This window comes from Protopterus annectens, chromosome 2.part1 (genome assembly GCF_019279795.1).
Source record: "Protopterus annectens isolate FY-2018-M chromosome 2.part1, PAN1.0, whole genome shotgun sequence".
In the NCBI taxonomy this organism is placed as follows: Eukaryota; Metazoa; Chordata; order Ceratodontiformes; family Protopteridae; genus Protopterus; species Protopterus annectens.
The window spans coordinates 219,384,253-219,396,507 of record NC_056729.1 but is presented as its reverse complement, the minus strand read 5'-3'; the positions used below and the strand labels follow the sequence as shown (position 1 = coordinate 219,396,507).

General features: G+C 35.8%; 1 protein-coding gene across 3 annotated transcripts in view; it reads left to right on the top strand.

The window, feature by feature from the left end:
• Positions 1 to 12,255, top strand: part of PCDH7 (protocadherin 7) — a 1,090,241-nt gene that overhangs the window by 829,734 nt on the left and 248,252 nt on the right. The window lies entirely within an intron of this gene.

Below are 12,255 nucleotides of genomic sequence, written 5' to 3'. Positions count from 1 at the left end.
TTACTCAGGTAATGATGCATTATGTCCATCAAAGTTGATGTTCAGGAGCACAGTAAGAGAAGTATAGTACATGCCTTTCCAGATGTCCTGTTTACTAAGTGCTTAAACACTGAAGAGGTCAGAGCGAGCCAGTGCTGTCCCTACAAGTGGTAATAGTGCTAGGAAGAAGCCACAGCATCAAGTCCTCTAAATAACAACACTGCTAAGGTGAGAGCACAGTATTACTACCTATAAATAGTAGAACTGCTAGAATGATGGCACAGAACAGTGCGTATAAATAATAATACTGCTAGACTAAGTGGCCATCAAATCCCCTGTAAATAATACTACTACTAGGATGAATGGCCAACGAATCTCATATAAGTAATAGATCTGTTGGGTAAGTGCCCAACACATCCCCTATAAATAATAATACTGCCAGGGTAAGTGTCCACCAAATCCCCTAGAAATAGTAATACTGCCAGGATAAGTGTCCACCGAATCCCCTATAAATAATAATACTGCCAGGGTAAGTGCGCAACAAATCCCCTATAAATAATAATACTGCCAGGGTAAGTGCCCATCAAATCCCCTATAAATAATAATACTGCCAGGGTAAGTGTCCAACGAATCCCCTAGAAATAGTAATACTGCCAGGATAAGCTCCCAATAAATTCCTATAAATAATAATACTGGCAGATGAGGGCACTTCAAACTCCATATATATAGTAATAATGGCAGAATAGTGTGGGGGCAGACATATCATCAGTCCCTGTAAATAGCAATGTTACTGGGCTGAGAACACAGCAAAACCCCTATAAATATTAATACTGCTAGGATGTGGGTACAGTAAAGTCTTTATAAATAATAATAACAGTGCTTTTATGGGGGCACATCATCAGTTTATATAAATAACAAAAATTTTAGACTAAGGGCACACAAAATCCTTAGTAATAATAAAAGTACCAGGATGGGTGAAATAGCATAGCATCTGTAAATAATACTGCTAGTGTGAAGGCCCAGTAGGGCTATATAAGTAATAATACATGTACTCTGGGGGTTCAGCAAAGTGCCTTTAAACAATAATAGTGTAGTACATGGAGCGCTTTTATTACATTACATAAACAGTTAAATAATATTCTGGTTAAGTGCTACTATAGAGCAAGACCTGACTTTAACAACACTTTCAGGATTGTTAATCACCCCTTAGGTGTTATTAATATTGAGCCTGCACTAAAAGCAGACAGCGCTGACCAGAAAACTGCAACTGTAATTCATGACAAGTCTGTTTCAACTCCTGTTTCTGTCTGCTGTCTTCTAAAATGCACTCAGTGCTTTGGTTATAACTGCTTCCTTTACACAGGGAATACATAAGACATCAACCACTTCTCCACTGCTTTACAAGTTTTCAAAGCTGGTACAACACATCACATTTTTTTTTTATTTATCTTTGACACTAACTAGTAGTATATGGAGAAGATAGATCTCCATGCAATTCAAAGAATTATGATTGGATTTTCAGTCATAATGCACAATTATGTGCTCTTGACATGGATGTCACATTTCCTTCTCCAGCTTTATCTCGAGGTGAATTTCTTGGCATCCATATTTCAAACACGGAATATACTGCTACGATGGGTGACCCGGTCATAATCTTTTCTAATATCATGAGGGAGGGGCACTGCATCACGTTGCTGATTGCCTCCCTGAGGAGAGTTCAGGAAGTACTGAATGAGATTAGTGTCCGGGGTCTGGACAATCCTGCAGTGAGTACTAGTTTCACCTGTTATGTTTGCAGTCCTTCCTCCAGTATGCTGTACAGACATACACTCTGAGAACAATTGTTTGAAAATCTAGCCCTGCTAAGAGAAAATTTCCTAATGTTTCCATTGCCATCTTATATAAGCAGGTATATTAACTGTAGTTATACTTTACTTGATATGGCATCTGCAAATCCTTGTGTTATTTCTACTAAGGCAAACGCTGTAAGCCTATTAGGATATACAGACACAGAAGCAAAATCCTTAGCATGGAAAGCTTTAGTCTGTTAATTCTCATAAGGCTCAAGATGGCATAGTATTGTGTTATTCTATGCCCAGATCTGTCATAAATGTAAAAGTCCATTTCATTTTCATAGCACATTGCATATCGAGTACACAAACATGTACATAATCCTGCTGTGTATTAGGCTAATGAGTCATTACAAAGTAAGGGGCACTGGAGTACAATTAGGAATACACAGACTGTCCTGCAGTAATTATTAATACACCAGCTGGTTTAAGTAAATACGCACAGCAGCATACTAGATTCCCAGCTTTATAACACAAACACATTGTGGGATAGTATTGATTTTTGCAGACAATAAATCAAAGTAGAATGAAATTTATTTAGTTTTATAGGTCCCATAATGCAGGCTGAATATTTTCTTATGAATATAAAGAGTAATTATGTTGCACAATGAAAAACGAATTCAGCACATTTTATCCTTTCAGAATTATTTCACTGATTTAATAGCATTAATCCAACTAGTCCTCATAGCCACCATAAAAGAGTTTTTTGAATATGAGTAATAATGGTTAAGGTATTTACCTTACCGACACAAGGTGCAGGGTTTGATTTTCACATGGGGCAATTGACTAGGCTTAAAATGGCCCACAAGGGCACTTAGCCTAGTACTAATCTATAAACCTCTATGAACCTGTGAAGAATTGGTTTACATACACATGAAGCCTCGATTATCACTAAAAGTAAAAATGCTGTCATGGAGACAACCCCATTCAATTAATTAATAAACAAACACTGATTTAAAACTAAAACTTGTTTTTGCATTCTTTCAAGCTGACTTTGCCATGGCAAGTTAATCATATGGCTAGCTTGCATCAGGATTACATGCCAGCTGAAAAAATGTAATCATGTTAAATACTCCTTGATTGCAATAGATCCAGAAATGAGTTTTCAAGCAAATGCATTTAAACATGTTTTACTGCAAATAACATACCTTATAAGTGAATGAAGTTAATGTTATAAAAGGTAAATGCTTACTTTCTGTGACATATAAAAAGAGCAACAGTGAATTATATCACACGCAATAAGGCATCCTGAGTTGCACAAAGAGAAATAATATATTGCCAAAAAACAATCAGCAGTGAGAACCTATTACTTGAACTGAGAGTGCTTTACACAGTTTAATCTGATACTTCCTTCAAAGGAAATGTACCCACAAATTAAGACGCCCCTTCATGGTATTCATCGTATATCCTCTACTTTCATCTTTTGATACATGCTGTAGTTTTATCTGATCATATGAGTGTAGTTTGTGCAGCTTGAGACTGCTCTCATATTTTTTCTTATCTTAATTTTACTTTGAAAGAACCACAGGTCAGATGCTTTTGCCCTTATGGTTAAATTTCTCGGCTCTGGCTCTGATTCTTTTTGTTATTCAGATATATCCCACCCACTATGGGCTGACATGTTTTGTAGCCAAGATGAATGCAACAAAACTGAATTGTACTGTTGGTATGTAATGTCTATTGATTTATAAAGAACTGCTCTGTTAATACAGTCAATGAAAATTAGGATTATTCTTTACTAGTGCTTTGTAGTGGGACTTAGCTTCTTATTAATGTGGGACATACTATGGTATAAATAAAAAAGAAGAAAGACATAATTTTAAGAAATTTTAGTGTTACACATTGATAACAAGAAAAATGATACACACATATATAATACACCCCTCTCTTCTCACAAATAAACCCATCCATATTTATTCTATATATTCACAGAAGAGGATTGTAGAAAGATAACTGCAGAACTAAAAGGACAGAAGTGATTGTAGTAAGTATGCAATTAATTTAGTATAACAATGTAATAGTGGAGTACTGGTAAATAAATATAAAAAAAGAATCTGCAAGGAAGGATAGCAGCTGTGATGTACAGAGAAAGATGTTTTTGTGCATTGATGCTTAAATGTGATTTGTCTGTACAACTAATTTAATTCTTCACTTAATGGAGACAAAAAAGAATAAAAACATAATCTTGACCAAATATCTCAGAAGAATAAGGCACTGAGGTGTTAATGAGGTTCTTTCAGTAGTCCTGCTTTTCATTTTTTAGTCCACACATACTCAATGTGTGCCTATCCAAGCCACTTACATAAACCACACTTCTGAGGGATTTACTTCAAAGATGCACATTAGTCCAGTGGGCATATTGTGTTAGCAAAAGGATTACTGGGAGCAAGTAGTCACATGGCAGATATATGTGTGAACTGTAAACACATTTATTGAAATAGTCCAAGTTCATTTATGAATGTCAGTACATAACAAATAGATCAGGCTGGCAACTGAGCAGACAGCAACAAATTCTGAACACTAACTCAGTCACACCGTTTGCATGTGTCCTTTTTCATAACAATAGCTTATTATGGAATCTTGACATTCTTTTGGGTCTGGCTTCATTAACTAAGTGCCTTCCCAATTAATGATCAAAACATAAGAAAAGACAAGCTGCAAGAAATAAAATGGTGTTGGCATTAGTACTCTGAGAAGTCCTGAAGTGGAGACATTAATCACTGTCATTTATTATTCATATTTTCATATTTACATTGATATTGTCTTAAATGAGAGAGCTATATGATTTAAGGGGCATAGTAAGAGATGACATGGTGAGAGTATAAGTACATTATACTGGCAGCATTGCTACTTATTAACAAGTAATAATTAAGTTATGCAACATTTCTATATGTATATTAATATTTCCAACAGCAAATGAGTTTATAACTATGGCACAAAGTGAACACTTAGATGACGTTGAAGAAAACTGACTTTGACATTTGACCTGGAAGTTGTACATCTTCTAATAGATATACAGAGTCATAATGTTAATTATACAAATAAAGATACTGTTTCATATTTCTGGGCTCAAAAATCAATGGTTCTCTGTCATGTAAAAACTTTAAGTCAGGCAAAACAGTATTCTGATGCTATATGTCTAGGCTGTATAGTTTCCAATAATTGGGAAGTTGTGTATTAAACTTTATATAAAAAATATAAAATGCCATATATATATCTTCATTATAATTTATTATAGTACTAATATAAACACTGTGAATGCACTATTATCATTATAAAATAAAAGAAGACTATTTACTGATACCATTGCTGATTCTACTTTTCACATATCATTTAATGTAATATTAATAACATGGTTGCATTTCCTGATTTATATTTTTTAACTTGACTTTTCAGAAAACGCTTCGGAACTCAAAGATATGCATAGGTAGAGGATGTTGCACTGCGGCATTCCACAGTTCATGTGTGTCAACAAATTTAGGAAGTTCAAAAGTTTATTGTTTGCTTTGATATTTCTTTGCAACAAGTTCTTGGAAAGCAGAGTGAAGCCTGAAGGTTGTTCAAAAATGACACTGGGCAAAACAATTTATTTATTTTATGTTACAGATTTTATTTACATTTGTCAACTAGGCTAGATCATTGATTCAGCAGAATGCACTTCAGCCTCTGCCTGTGTATACTGAACACAGCAATAGATTGTTTGTTTGTGTCTTTCGGCTTTTCCCGGTTAGGGGTCGCCACAGCGGAACTCCGGTCCACTAATGATTGGCAGTAGAGTTTTACGTGCTGGCTTGCCGGGCCTAACCCACAACCTTCTACGAAGGAACGCCCATTCACGCATGTTGCCACATAAACTTGATACAGAATGAGAGCAAAATAATACAGTTTGACAAAGGCAAAGAACATGCAATACATGCACAAGGGGAAACATGTTTGTCGTAGCTTAAACATGCAATCTGCTATAGACATAACCTGACTCGTTCAGGTTGTGCAGTAAATATACAGATGTCTTAAAGTTGTACAGCAATCTTTGTGAGTAAATCTAAGCTAGAAATGAACCTGGTTCTAAACTTGGCACAGTTATTTATATTTCTGTCCTGCAAAGAAAATTAAGGAATATGTCTGGTGCTCCTTAAACATATGGCGAAGATCAAGTAATTAAAAGCTTGAAGGTATGTTAAAAGATAGAGAATTGACTGTATTTTGCCCAAACTTCCCTCTGTAGTATATAGGCTGTGGAGAAAAACTGAGAGATTGTGTCAGAGGAAGCACTGTTACCATGTAGTAGTTCTTTATTTATTTGCTCATTTATGTTTGTTCAGTAGGCTCGATGACCAAATTTGCATCCTTTTTAAACAAGTATCCAACAGAGACTTAACAAATGATGATGATACATTTTATGGATAATACTTATTGCTTAGCAGGTCCTCATGAACAGAACTAAAGAGCCATAATATACAAGTATGTAAAACATAACTAAGAACTAATTCTGTGAATCATTACTGAATGTAATAGATCACTGTTACCTAACACTTAAACTGTATGGTTGAGGTAACTATTAAAACAGAAAAGGATCCACACTAACATTAAACATGGAATAGCAGAATAGAGAAGACATACTAAACGGAAAATAGGCTTGACTTTTGGGACAAGATGCAAGAAGTAATACTAGCAAGTAGCATTTCATGGGTTAAGTAATGTGGGACTCGAAGATAATGAGGCAAGAAAAGGGGGAAAAGCGACAGATGATGGTAAATCCGTAAAGGCAGTACTGGTTATTAAAGAGTAATGCAGAGCAAGGAAGCATTCAAAAGGAAAGGCAGGAAGATGAGACTCATTATGTAATAAGGACTGGCAGAAAGAAGCTGTAACACTGAGAGCTGGGCATTGTTTAGGACTACGGAGTTTATCATTAAAGATCCAGGTTACATGAAAATGTTTGAGGCAGAGATGGTTTTAAGGTGTAGTTTTATATTAGCATATGTCTGAAGATTGATAGTAAGTCAGTTTCCATAGCTAAAATGGAAAGTTGATCCCTGGTAGAGTTGTGTAAAGAAGGGCATTCTTGATAATTATATCGGATATGGCTAATGGTCTGTCTCAGACTGCTTTCACCATCTGTCTTTGATTTGAGTTCAAGAATGTAGCTGCTGAGTCAGAGGGTAGCAATGATTTAAAAAATGCAAGTTACAGACTGCATGTGGAGGACTAGCTGTTTCTTTATCTGGAATCAATCTTTTTATGCTAAGCAAGATCAACAATTTTCATTCTACTGAGTAGCAGGGGAGAGGAGCATACAGTCAGAAGGCTTTTCAAGCAGAGTTGTTGAGAAAAATATTTGGTGAGGCTCTCAGAACAACGATAAAATAAAGTAGTTCATTCACAGAATGTGGTATTTATCTTGCTTTTATCATGTTTACTGTAAGTAGTTATAGAAAAGGGTCAGAAAGTATTTGAATCCTTACAAACCTAATCATAGTTCTTCCTCATTATATGAGTGAGTTGATGATTGACATTATGCTCCCACAATCCCTGTGCCAGGACTGCTATTACCAGAGCTGCTAAATGATTGGATTATCTGGGGAAAATTCAAGGCTTTTATCCCTTCAAGCAATGGAACTGCTCCTCTGTGACAAATGGCTTTAGCTGTAGAAACATCATGTTTATCTACAAAGTCAGAGCTACAGCCCATGAAGAATCATCAGGGTAAGGGTTTAAACATCCTTAATATTGTCTATAACAAATATCAGCATTTTTCATATGGGATCATTAGTAAATTTAACTTTTGTTTTTAGTAAACTGAAGTAGAAATATTAATAATAATCATCATACTACTACTACTATTAATAATAATAATAATACCTTCATCACAGACATTTCATATGATGTAGACTTGCCATTCTGTTAAAACTTCATACAGACTGATGCCTAAATTTTTAAAGGACTATGGATTATTGATCTGGTAAATAGGCATTACATTCCAGTAAGAACTATTAAAAAGATGTGGTCTGCAAAGTAATGCAACTAAGAAGCATAAACATATATCAATGCAACAACTGAAATGGAAATATCATAACTTTAATAACAACAGTGAGCCATTAATTAAATAATTAAGTTGAATAATAAGCAGGGTGAAGAAGAAATTGTACCACACATCACCTAGTACCAATATCATAGTGCAATCAATCATTGTCTTAAAGTTTGATTTGTTTTTTCATTTAGTGATTCCTTGTAACGCCACAGCTTAGCAATGATGCTTGCCTTCTCATATTTCTTCAATACTAGAACATTTTCAGAATGATTGTTGTTCCAATGAGTGCAACCAAGATTTGTTCTAGGCAGTTATCTAAATAACAGAAAAGTATTAGAGCTGCATCTGTTTATACTTGGAACAGTGAAAATGTATAAATAATAATAAGTGTGCCTGCACATATGACAGAAAGGCAATCATAAAAATACTCCATCTGGATATTTGACAAACAGATGTGTAGTACTGCAGAGGGGGTCATTTTTAACTTAACCCCCACAGCGAAGTTTGACAAACCGTTGTGAATCAGAAAAGCCTTATACAGCAAAGTACGTTTGTTTATCACATTTACCTGAATACGTGGCTTGGAGTTGCTTAGCAGCTACATGCAAATAAATGACAATAAGAAAATTACCATTAGCTATGCTATGGAAATATGCTTTTAGTGGGCATTTGAAAAGCATTCCTGCCCTAATAGCAAGATGCATTGCTTGAAGGGAATTTTGTTTTTCTAAGTGGTATTTCATTTGAAATGTCACTGGTGTAATAAACACTTTGAAAACTTGTCAAGCATGTAGGTTAGAACAGCTTGCAAAAATAAACTACAGTGCATATGAAAAGTTTACACACCCCTGTTAAAATGCCAGGTTTTTGTGACATAAAAAAATGAGACCACAATAACCCATTTCAAAACTTTTACCACCTTTAATGTTACATATAACCTGTACAATTCAATTGAAAAACAAACAAAACTGTTAGGGGGGAAAATATAAAAAATAAAAAATGTACAAATAAGCTGGTTGCATACGTGTGCACACCCTTAAACTAATAGATTATATTATAGATTAGTACTAGGCTAACTGCCTTTGCGAGCCATTTTAAACCTAGCCAGTTATCCCCTGTGAGATTCAAACCCTGTACCTTGTGTTTGTAAGGGAAACACCTATAAGGCAAACACCTTAACCATTAGGCCACCGTCCCAACCCTTAGGCCACCCTCCCAACCCTAATACTTTGTTAAAGCACCTTTTGATTTAATTACAGCATTCAGTCTTCTTGGGTACACACCTACCATCAATTAAAGAGACTCTGATTAACCACAAATAAAGTTCAGCTGTCCTAGTAGGATTTTATTGACATTTACTCAGTTGCCTGCTACAGCAAAAGCCATGGTTCACAGAGAGCTTCCAAAGCATCAAAGGGATCTCATTGTTGAAAGGTATCAGTCAGAAGAAGGGTACAAAAAAAATTTCCACAGCATTGGATATACCATGAAACACAGTGAAGACGGTCATCAAAAAGTGGAGAAAATATGGGACAACAGTGATGTTGCAATGAACTGGATGTCCCTCCAAAATTGATGAAAAGACATGATAAAAACTGGTCAGGAAGGCTGCCAAGAGACCTATAGCAACACTGAAGAAGCTGCATAAATTTCTGGCAAGTACTGGTTGTGTACTGCATGTGACAATCTCCTGTCTTCTCCATATGTCTGGGCTATGGGGTAGGGTTGCAAGACGGAAGCCTTTTCTTACATACAAAAACATCCAGGCCCAGCTAAAATTTGCAAAACAATACATTAAATCTCCTAAAAGGATGTGAGAAAATGTGTTATGCTCTGATGAAACCAAGAATGAACTTTTTGGCCACAATTCCAAAAGGTATGTTTGGCGCAAAAACAACACTTTGCATCACCAAAAGAACACCATCCCCACGGTGAAGCATGGTGGTGGCAGTATCATGCTTTGGTGTTGGCTTTCTTCAGCTGAAACTGGGGCTTTAGTCAAGGTGGAAGAAATTATGAGCAGTTCCAAATACCTGTCACTTTTGGCCCAAAACCTTCAGGCATCTGCTAGAAAACTGAAGATGAAGAGTAATTTCACCTTTTAACCTGAAAATCATCCCAAGCATACATCCAGATCACCCAAAGAATGGCTTCTCTAGAAGAAAATTAATGTTTTGGAATGGCCCAGCCAGAGCCTAGAACTAAATCCAATAGAAAATCTGTGGGGTGACATGACGAGGGCTATGCACAAAAGATGCCCTCAGAATCTGACAGATTTGGAGCAGTTTTGCAAGGAAGAGTGGGCAAATATTCCCAAGTCAAGATGTGCCATGCTGATAGACTCCTACCCAAGAAAACTGAATGTTGTAATTAAATCAAAAGGATTTTCAACAAAGTATTAGGTCAAGAGTGTGCACACCTATGCAACTGGCTTATTGTACATTTTTTATTTTTTATATTTTTTCCGCTAAAAGTTTGTTTTTTGATTAAATTGTACAGGTTATAGGTCACATTGAAGGTGGAAAAAGTTTTGAAATGATTTATTGTGGTCTCATTTTTTTAATATCACAAAAACCTGGCTATTTTAACAGGTGTGTGTAAATGTTTTATATCAACTGTATATGGTTCCTGTACTGAAAATGAGCAGTTTCCGGTATACATTTCTTTTAAAAGGATGTAGTCCAATGTGTCAGTGAACTCATTTCCTGTCAAGCAATTTCAAATACATGTCTATTTATCATATCTGTCAAACTTTAGCGGTAATCATATTGCTCTACTATTATCACAGCATACTCAGGTTCCACAAGAAATACTATGTTTACATAAAGTGTCACAACAGTTTATGGTGAGGATTCATATACAATTGTTATGTGCCAGTACAATGCTAATTTTAGAGGATGTCCCTGCATGAAGAGCCAAAGAGCTAATCAAACATGTATTAAGCATTGAGTAATACCTGCAGTCTGAGCAGAGGACTGCACAATTAAACAAATGTGTAGTGCTAATGGGAAAGCCAGTGCTAGGCCTGCTAGAACAGCATTTCTAGAAGGTGAATGACAGGCATGATGCACATTATACTAAAGGCTGGTTCACACAGATGAGTCAATGTTCACTCACATGTGCAATGTAATGCCAAATAAGTACTTCTTACACTTATTTTGTATTAGATTGGCAGGAGAGCAACCACCTGGTACATAAAAAAAACTCTATTCATAAGTGAACACTAGTTACACTGAGGAAGCTTACATTAATCCAGCTGATGTTCATTACCATAAGGGTGTCTGTAAAAATCCCTCCAAACAAGCTAAAACAAGTCACATAGATAAAATAAGTCTGTAGAAACTGCAAGTAAAAAATGGCCAGGCTAAGGTTTTTACTATGTGGTTCCTTAAAACCTCCTGTGCTAGAGGTCATGGGATATATGCAAATGAAGCCACTTGGGATATTCTGTGTTTAAGATATGCAGGTCTGACATACACTGCTCTGTTATTAGACCCCTGAGGGTATAAAAGGTTGAACTGAAGATCATGGTCAGAAAATTCATGTTTGTATTAATAAACATAAATAAAAATAAAAATAAAGAAATAAACATGAGCATTCTTCATTTGTAAAAGTCCATGCGCTTTCGCAGATTGCTTCGTTAGACCTAACTTCTAACTTCAGTAACACATTAGGTGACTGTCTTTGGAAGTGATAAACAAAATTTCAATGAATAACTAGATAAAACAGTTCTATTCAATCTCAGTAATAGGTGTTATGGTGAAGTTTCCTTAGGTTTAGCACACTGGTTATGGGTATGTGAGAATTCAGTCCAGGGGCTCTGTTGGCATTGAGCCTAATCTGCCATTTGAGTTCCCGCTTCTCCAAGCAATCATTCGTTGGTCCTTGGAACTCCTCTTTTTTTATCCTGTCCAGGATATGAAAGAGAAACATATTGTGTCCATGGGATTCCCTGAGGTGCTTGACTAAAGCATTGTTTGGATTTTGGTATTTGTATTTTTGTAGTTTTTACAGATTTGTTTTATCTATGTCACTTGTTTTAGCTTCTTAGGAGGGGTTTCTACAGACACCCTTATGGTAATGGACATCAGCTGGGTTAATGTAAGCTTGCAAACGTAATTCCTCAATGTGACTAGTGCTCTCACCTAACTTATGAAAAGATTGCACAATATAGGAGAATCTCACTTGAAGAAGAAAAATCAAGTCACTGTGTCTTTTTTTTTTTTGATTGTACAGGAGAATTTTCTGCAGCTTTTTGAAAAATAAAAATCTCAACTTCCATGTTAAGCTCAGAGCTTGACTTGCTGGTTCGAATAGCTTAAAGCTATTCAGACACACATCTATACTGGAAATTATTTATGAAAGTGATAGGGAAGGTGATATAAAGAATAAAAC